Consider the following 9,502-nt stretch of genomic DNA (forward strand, 5'->3'; position numbering starts at 1 on the left):
CAGCTAATTGTTTTCCTGCACCTTGATCCCATAATTAGGGCCTGACTAATTATCTAATTACTAAGTAGCAGAAGGGCAGGTTGATGGCGACATTTTAGCCATCTTTCAAAGCCTCGTTATCCTTGTGAAAGTCATGGTTTCCTCTTGGCTGCAGGCAGCTGCAGCAGACCCAAATGTCTGCTCACCTTCAACATTTGTCAACCTGTTCATTACCAGTGGTGAATTTGACACATCAGAAATGTCCTTTTGACAGGAAAGTTTATACTGGAATGAAAACTGAAGCAAAAGAAAGAAAAACCAAAGAAAGATGAAAGTGTAATTTATATTCCGGGATTTGTAATAGTGGTCTTGTCTTTAAGGCAGGATATATGTCACCTCTTTCAGAAGAGGGAGGCACAAGCTTTGGTGAGCCTCGGGGCTCCAACAGGCCTGAGCAGGTGCTGGAGCCGGGCTCATTTCACAACTCAGTGGGGCCTCCAGACATAGAGTCGCTATCGCTCCAAGCCGGGACCAGGACACAGCCCTGCCTGTCCTAAGAGGCAGGACTGAACTCAAAGAGACTGTGCCCTTTTTGTGCTTGCTCACTGCAGACACGGGGGTTAATCGATAACCCAGTGTGGTATTTTCAAGGCTCCTCGTTTGATCCTGTTGCATTTTGGTTGTATTGTAAATTCACATTTGTCACCTGATAAGAACAAAATATTTGATTAAAACCCCATGATTTAACAGCCACATGTAATTTGCTGGGGTGCAGATTATGAGGGGAGAGAATTCCCCTATGGAACCCCTTCAAAATTAACCAAAATAAAATCATAAAGAAAATTCCAGTTAAAAACTAAAATGCAAATGTACTTTTTGTACAGGATTATAGCAAGGGCTGAGCACAGAATCAAGCTGAAATGCCTTACCGTAGGTAAATAAATGTATGTTTATGCACTAACTGTACCTGTCAACATTTCTTTATGCTGTTAGCCGGGTTTTCATTAAGGCAGGAAGTATTAATTCAAATTAAGCAAAGTGAGATCTTGATTTCAAAGTAATCAGTGACAAAGATTCCACTTCTGTATTTCTAAACACTTATATTTCAGACTCAATGTTTTCCATTGGTATCATTTGCAGGTGGTTAAAAACAAAGGCAGAAGGGAAACTTGCAGGAAGTATTCCACATCCCATTTGCTGGGCTGTTGTTTGGTTGAGCTCTATTGGAGTCTGGTACGCAGGCACTGGAGCATCTACTATGACTGTATAAAATGTGTTTAATTGGCATGAAAAGGCACTAACAGAGGGTTAGTGGAGTTTCCATTATCTGAGCGGATATCTTATTTACTTTAGTTGAGATGGAGGACGAGAGGAAAGCGGTGGGGAGCTGCGTGTGTGTACGTATGTGCGCGTGTGCTTTCTGGGGGGGAGTGGAAATCACACACGCTATAAACCCCACAGCATTTACAATGGCACTAACCTCAAAATCCCCAGGAGAATGCTTTGCAAAATGTTTTGCTAATTATAATTTTGCAGATTTATGTTTAACACGGTTTGCCAGTTGTGAAATTGGCAATGACGATAATGCAATTTGACGGGTATTTCAGGTTTTAAAAATATGCATTTTTATAACATACTTTTCCCCACAACGAACTCAAAGCACCAGATCTGAAAGGGAAGTTTTATTTTTCATGCCATGTCATAGAAGTAACCTGCTACACATCCACATCCGTGCAGGCTTTCATTGTAATTTATATAGGAGACCAGCCTGCATTAAGAATTGATGCAGTACTGTATATGTTGTATTACAGTCGCTCTAGTGAGTCTATGAGATACCAGCTCCCTGCTGAGTACATACTTATGTCAATATTTCTGTTAATTGTTGCATTACAAATTGTTACATATCCCAGTGGTGGGAGTTCGCATTTGTGCCTGCAGTGGAGCTGACAACACCTACCCCTGGTCCCAGGAGGTTTCGATATATTGTGGGATTTGCCTTTGGAAAACGTTATCACAGTTTATCAGCCCCATGTCATTCCACTTAGCGTTAATAGAACAGAACCCCCAACTCCACCGTGGTGCCATTTATTCCCCCACCTCCCTCTGTGCACCAAGAAGACAGTTGGAGCTTAAAACATCTGCATGAGATTACCAAAGCAAATTAAGTCTGATTCCCTTCTAGTCTTTGCATTGTTATATTACATGATGTTTTACCCTAAATACCAGCCTCTTCATGCTGTCACAGGAATTTGTTAGCAGTGCATCGATGTTATGCTAGCTCCTGAATGAGTCATACTCAGTAGAGGAGATATTTTGTTTGAATGTTAAAAATACATAACATTCATTGGTAAAATTCAATAGTGTTATTGACTTCAACACATGCAAGACTCGCAAACCCAGATCATAACAAAATACCTGGATGTAATTTTCTGTGCTAGTTACTGAAGGGATGGCCCCAAGCAGTTGACTCCACCAGGCACCAAAGGGTTGATCACTGCAGTACATCCTCACTGCGCCTTGCAACTACCAGCTACAGCCAAAGAGCAAGACAGCACATTTCTGTAAGATGAACTTGGAGTTTGTGAGAGTGTTAATATTTACCATCCTCTCCAATCCCTTTAATTTCTTGCAATTCAATGAAGAGGAACCTTTCTTATGTTAGTTAAAGCAGGACAGGGACAATTCTCTCTCTGGTGACAGATACATGCAATTAACAGGCAAATTTGCTGTCACCAGCTGATCTGACAACGAATTTTTGAATCAGAGTGGCAGGTTAGCCCTTACTCTAGGGAAAGAAGGCATAGAGCAGGGCAATGCATTTCTGTTCTTTCTGTCTTTGAGAATCCCTGGTGTCTCAAAGGGACCTGCTGGAGCCACACAGCCATAGGACAAGAAGCCCTGCTCCTCAGCATTCCTCCCAAACCCCAGCATCTTCACCAGCTTCCTGCCAGTGGGCTTTACTGGGGGCACTGTGGGAGGGGACTGGTGGTTCATTGCCCCTGAAAACCCTCATAAATAGAGATTCCACAACAAGGAGACTCTGTGCAAAAGGCTAATTACAGCCTGGGGCTGCATTAACCTTTAGTGTGGGTTCCCCACTGGGATCTTTGTAAGGCTGTGCGTGTGTGTTCATGGATTGCGTATGCACACACAGACCTTCTCCCTGTCCTTTATTATCCCATTCTCCTCTGTGTTCTCCCATATACAGATCTTTTGGAGGTACAGAAAACCTTCTTCCCAGTCTGAAGATTTGTTCTCTGGGAAAATCATGGAAGGGATCAGACCTTGCCATCTCCCTTCAGTGTGAAACAGAACTAGCTACTAAATTCCTTTCCTTGATGGAAGCTGGTACTGCAAATTCAACGTGGACAATAATGACCACCTTGTCTATGGAAACCAGCTAGTACAAAAACACCCTGTCAATGAGAAGCCAACAAATTCTCCTTGGAAAAACAAACAAAATACAACTAATGTGATCCAGGTGCATTAGTAAATATTATGACAGAGGTTAATTTATTACTAAGAGCTACTAGTGGTCTGGTAGTTCATATGAAAGCTTGTAGAGACAGTGTAGAAACTCAGGCAAATCCCTGCGCTTTTCCTGGATAGCTACCATGAGTAAGTGAAATTGAAAGCAAAAATTGGGAAGATAAGGTTGATGCTGCAAAGTGACTATAATGGAGACCACAGTCATTCCAAACTTGGAGGTCCTATGAGGGAAAATGCTGTAACTAATCTCATTGCTGGTCTTTCCCACACAATAATGTGGCTGAGAATGAAAATACCCATGAAAACATCAGCCTGTATCAGATCTTCACGTATCTGAGAGCTCACAGAAAAGCTACCAAAGGCCTCACAGCCTCACCTAGCTGATGACAGTAACCTGACACTCCACAAGGCCAGGCTGGACAGAGCCTTGGGTGACATGGTGTAGCATGACATGTCCCTGCCCGTGGCAGGCGGCTGGAACTAGACGATCTTAAGGTCCTTTCTGACCCAAGGGCTCAATAACCAACAAGATTCAAGTAGAACATCCACTCTCTTTCAGTACAGTGGGTGTCACAACGCCCACCATGGCTGACCCAGCTCACACAGGAGCAGGCAGGGGAAGCAAGCTTAAGCTTGCCACCAAAACTACACTGAATTGGGGCTTGTGAGCAGGGGCAAAGGCAAGTTGGAACTTCAAACTACACCACAGTTTCCTTGGTTGCGCAGCAAAACCCCTACAAGGCCAGTCTACAAAGGCAGCTTAAAAGAACTTGGAGGACACATAGCTTTCTTGAGACGCAGCCTCTAGCAGATTCTGTTTGGTCCTTACCTTCAGATGTTTCTGGGCTGCCCAAGAAGGCCCAAAGTGCTCAGACACAAGCCAAAATCAAGAGCTTCACTCACATCCCATGGGAGGTCTCCTGATGGGCAGGTGAGGATGTGGCAGGATTCTCACCACACACAGGCCCAAGTATCTACACATCCACTCAAGTTAAATCTCTTCACCTTTCACTTCAGCTACAAGGCAGGCTTTTTTGGAGTTGCCTTTGCAAACATTTATCCCAGTAGGTCGTTTTGTGTAATGAAGTAAAACCTCAGCAAAACAAAAAAGCTTCCCATACAAACGATAAATCCCTACCAAAATCAGGTCTGCCACTAAACATCCTCCCCTCCTCAGGGACAGGAGGAGGAAAACAACACATGACAGATGTTAATCACCTTCTTTAATGAACTGCTTGGAGATATTTAAATACGGTGGTGTTGACTGTGCTGTAAGAACATATGTACAATAGTATAAAACAAAGTAGAAACATGATGTATTATTAATACACTCTAATTCCTTTACATCTATTTAGAGGCACAGTGAAGGAAGAACATACTGTGTATTCTCACTGTAGCTCTTCTTGGATATAAAGAGACCCTCTGAAGCAAATTCTTCAGCCTACTATACTTCAAAAAATAGTAATCTAAAGCATCAGACATTTCCTATTAAAGTTTTAAAAACATAGCTTTAAGTCATACATTATATTGAATGCTTTAATATCTCATCTGATTCAGTAGCTTTTAAACCTCACAGAGGTCACATTTGGAAGCACTAGTCCCTTTTTACAGCATCTCCAAACATTAAATACAAATAAAAATTATTAGGAGGAATAGAGCCATCTGTAGAGGCTAATAATGTGTCAGTTTGATATTATTATTAATAATACTATTATTTCTGTTTCATATTAGGCAGATCACGGTTGCTAATGGCTATAAACTAGGAGTGATAGCCTTCATTCTGGCCCATCTGTGTTGCAGCCAGAGCAGCGTGAGAGGATCCAGTTACAAAACAGTTGTTTCTCCTGACCCTATTTGGTGTTCAGCTTTATCCCTGCAGCTAAACCTAAAGCCTTGGCATGCCCAGCTCAGGTCTGGGATCTAGTTACAACAGGCTCAGGCCTGAGCCCTGCAACAGGCTTTAATTTTCTTGTGACCAGGTCAAGGTCAACCACAGGTTGACCAGGTGCGCAAGGTCGATTGGGTTAGATGCACAGTCCACAGTTCATGTAACCAAGTGTAACTTCACCAGCTATGGCAGGCAAAACTGTCCTACCCAACCTTTGGAAGAGAAAGGTGGTAGCAGAGCAGTTTAGGTGGTGGCTCTCTACCAAAATAAGACTTTGAGCCTTTTCTTGGTTCTTATCAAAGTTTTCCTATTGTCAGTTCAGCTGTACATTGCTCTGAGGCTTGGACTAAGAGGTAGCTCAGATGCCACTACCCACAACTCTTCTCTGTGTACTGCATCTTTACCAAACCCCTCGGACACGAATCTGGCTGTGCTTTGGATTTCTGGTAGCGTGACTTGGGTTCAACCCTACAGTGAGTCACTTAGAAGCATCATAAGAGTTAATTCAACTAATTGTACATCTTATGGTAAGCATAAATGGAGAAGTGGCTGTTGTCAAGAAAATGCTTGAGGCAAGACCACATGGACAGATCTAGTTTAAACATTACAGCAGAATCATTCCATTAACTGATTAAACCAGCAGTATACTGAGGAGGCAGCTTCCTCTTCTTTAATACCAAGTACGTACAGGCAGCCGTCCCTTTTCCCCTCTATGTTACTGTTGTGGGTCATATTTAGTGCTGATGATTTGTAATTTATCCAACAGGTACAGGCACATTTCCCCCAGGTAACATTTGTAAACAGAAATAAAGCTGCTGGTGTATTGTTTGCCTCAGAAACTCTGCAATTCCAGTGTGTCATAGAGTAGGCAGTGATGTGTAACCAAGACCAGTGATAAAAAGAAACTGCAATTGTTTTTTTTAAGGTACAGCTCTAAAACTGTACTATGTGGATTTCCATGGTGTAGCAGCGCAGACAGAAATGACTTTTTTCCCCTCTATAAGAACTAGTTATCTGATTCTCTTTTGTTTCCCTTATTCCAATGTTCAGTTGCAGTTTAGTGTTCAGAGCTATAAGGATGCATTGAAACTTATGGAGCCTGACATTTTAACTGTCTCATCTTAGCATGATTCATCTCAATTTACTTTCTTCAAAAATGGAGCCTGGAAGAATATGAACCATTTGGGGGGGGTTGCTAGAAGTCCATAAACTCCATTAAAGAGTACAGTATCAGCTCCCTTCCAAAGAGGGTTTGCTTCCTATGGATCTCATCCTGCAAAAGTAAGAGGTGTCTCCTGGGAAATGCCATGTAGTCTCACAGGTTGAATTCACAGGACTTGGGGGGGAACTAAACCCTGGATTGAGCCCTCCATTCTCACAGTGTTTCCGTGCTCTGCTATAGGAACAGCAGAACAAAGAAATTCACAGTTGCTTCTGCTCTGCATTTGAGCCTCAAGCAGAGTAGAGGTATCTCAATAGTTAAATAATGAGGAGATTAAAAGAGCCTCCATAAATTTGATGGGTTGATATGAGCAAACAAAATCACTCATATGATATTACACAAGCGTCTGCTCAGAAAACACATGATTTTGGAACTATGGCCAGAGCCTGACAAGTATTCTGGGGCAGATCCTCTGTGTACATCAAGTGTCATCGCTCTACTGAAGTCAAAGGAGCTGTGACAACTTAAACCCACAGGGGCTCTGCCCTTTTGTGCACAATTCTTGCAATAATCAAACTGCAGCACACACAGAGCCCTGCCTGTATGACCATCATGGTATAAAATGCTCTACAGACAGCAAGATGGACCACAGCCCATTTATTTGCCGATGGCATCAGTTTCAGTACAGAAACTTGACTTCTATTTAGATTTCAGGCTCATCTGAGCTCTGACTACAAGGAGGTAAACACAGATTTTAAAAGAGACTTATTCAGGCACCATTCTTTCAGCACAGTGTTGAGTAAAACCCACAAGTGCACAGCATTAAATGGCATTAAGGGGCTGTGGTGGTGAACGGGAGGGCAGCAGGCATGGAGGCGAACCACTGTCTCCAGCACGAGTTCAATGACACTTGGCCTGGCCTGTTCCCCTCCTGCACTTGTAGTCACTGATACAGTGAAACAATAATATATCACCAGACCTGACCCTTTGGCCTTTATGAATTATCTGTTTTAGAAAGATGTGAAACCACCTTTTATATCCAACATAATAGATATTTAGACATTGTAGATCAATAGTGAACAAGTTTTCTGGTTATAGTTAATGGGTGCCAGAGGGGCATTCTGACATTGACCTCTGACACCCTTGTTGACAAGAAATCTATAGAGGGAAAAAATAGGAAAGACTGCCAGGTTTCCAAGTTATGAATATAGATCTACAGCGGATCACGGTAATTTTCATTGAGCACAAATTTTTCATACTTCCCCTTTCAGATGAATTTCTCCAAAATCCTTAATTCTGACCAATGTAAAATTAATAACTGGCCCTTGGTGAGCATGGGAAAAAAACTGCTCAGCTGTATGACACAGATTTCCATCTGTTACTCATATGATGTTGTTCTGTTGTCAAAGAAGACTTTTCCCTCTATAGAATAGGCTGTCATTTGTAATTCCAAACCAGCATAGATTTGTTAAACAGGCACATCATAACGGGTCTGCATAGGAAGAAATACAGGCTCCTGGTTCTTGAATGAAACTAATCTAAAATTAGTTTTAAAGGAAAATAAGTTTATAAGAATTTAAGGTTGTGGTTTGTTGCAAAATCAGTTGCTAAGATGTACTGCCATCAAAGCACTAAAAGAAATCCTTATTCCTTAATGGATCACACACATTAGCTAACTTTTCATGTAATTAAGTGATGCAGTGAAAGACTGTTAGTAAAGGTGGTAACAACTCCGAGTGTAAAATTATTATGTCCATATCACAAACATCGTGGTGCTTCATCAGGCACATTGTGCTCACCAGGAGTAGTTTAAGCAAAGCAGAAAGAGCTAGACTCCAGCAGTCTGCTTTACACTGCAGCACAAACCAGCATGCCTCCTGGTAATGAAATTAGCTCTGTCACATCAAGTCAAATGAAACCCCTGTGAAAGGAGGTTTCCAAAGCGTCTCCCCTCCAACGTACCTACTGTATTATTATGTCACACTCCAGCAACGCCACACTGAGGTCTCCGTGGCCTTCCTGCAGCTAAGCCCCATTGAAAACACATTTGTCCTGGCTGTTCTTTTCTTTTAGCCCTCCTCTCATCTTGTGCAAGATGAATCGTTGCTGGGTGCAGACTGACTCTGAGGGCAAAGCCAGGTCTTGAGGAGGTAACCTGCCTCCTACGGCTTAAACATTTTAATTCATTTGAACACTGATGCACAAATGAGAGTTAATCACTGTGCTGCGGTGCTTTCTCATTTACCAAGTTTATTCATTAAAACTTTCCTCACTGAACTCTGATTGAATGTCATGCTTTTTAAAAGGCCTCTCAAACAGCCTGAAGGCTTTTAAAAGTGATGTCTCAGGCTGCTCCTGAAATGCTTTTTACAATTTGCTTTGCAAGGAAGAATGTGAAAGTTGGGTGGGAGACGGACTGAGAGAGATGCAGTTAAAACAAGGTTACTTGGGCAGCTTAACAACAGGGATGCTTGGAAACACTCCAGGAAACACACGTGTGACTAAAATCATCTGCTAGATGTAAAAGACATGTCTTAACTTGGACAAATCCTGCACCAAAACATTTCACAAGCCTCACAGTCTAAAACTGTCCACACGAGCATCAGACTGGCTTTTGTCATTTAGTGCAAGGATGTAATATATGCTCTATGACTATTAATTTTATGAGATTGCTTGAGATTACCCTGTTCTATGTTTTATTGCTGGGCTATATAACAAAAAAGCATGGTGATAATGTTATTTGTTTTAGATAATATATTTGCAATGTGTTTGCTAATCTAATTATTTTAGAATCAATATAATAAAAGCTTAAGTACACAGTTTGGTCTATTAATTGCTATAACTAAAATCTGAAATTTATTGTTGAAATGGAGGTTCTTTATTTCAAATTAACTGAAGCACAATGTAATCTTTACCTTTTTAATTAACTGCGTTCAATATTAGGTAAAAAAATACCTCCCATTTCCAGTTCCTTAATGAAGGCT

The 9,502-nt window shown here is 41.6% G+C and overlaps 1 long non-coding RNA gene across 1 annotated transcript in view; it reads right to left on the reverse strand.

Moving 5' to 3' along the window:
- The window catches only part of LOC133277615 (uncharacterized), a 61,345-nt gene extending 52,931 nt beyond the window's left edge, over positions 1 to 8,414 (reverse strand). The window contains exon 1 of the long non-coding RNA XR_009746262.1: positions 8,318 to 8,414. This is a non-coding gene — a long non-coding RNA (uncharacterized LOC133277615). The remainder of the gene's footprint in view (positions 1 to 8,317) is intronic.
- Positions 8,415 to 9,502: the final 1,088 nt, after the last annotated feature.

Source organism: Pezoporus flaviventris, unplaced genomic scaffold (assembly GCF_033815535.1).
Source record: "Pezoporus flaviventris isolate CSIRO_AGI_PZ_B2104156 unplaced genomic scaffold, CSIRO_AGI_Pfla_v1 ptg000059l, whole genome shotgun sequence".
NCBI classification, from domain to species: domain Eukaryota; kingdom Metazoa; phylum Chordata; class Aves; order Psittaciformes; family Psittacidae; genus Pezoporus; species Pezoporus flaviventris.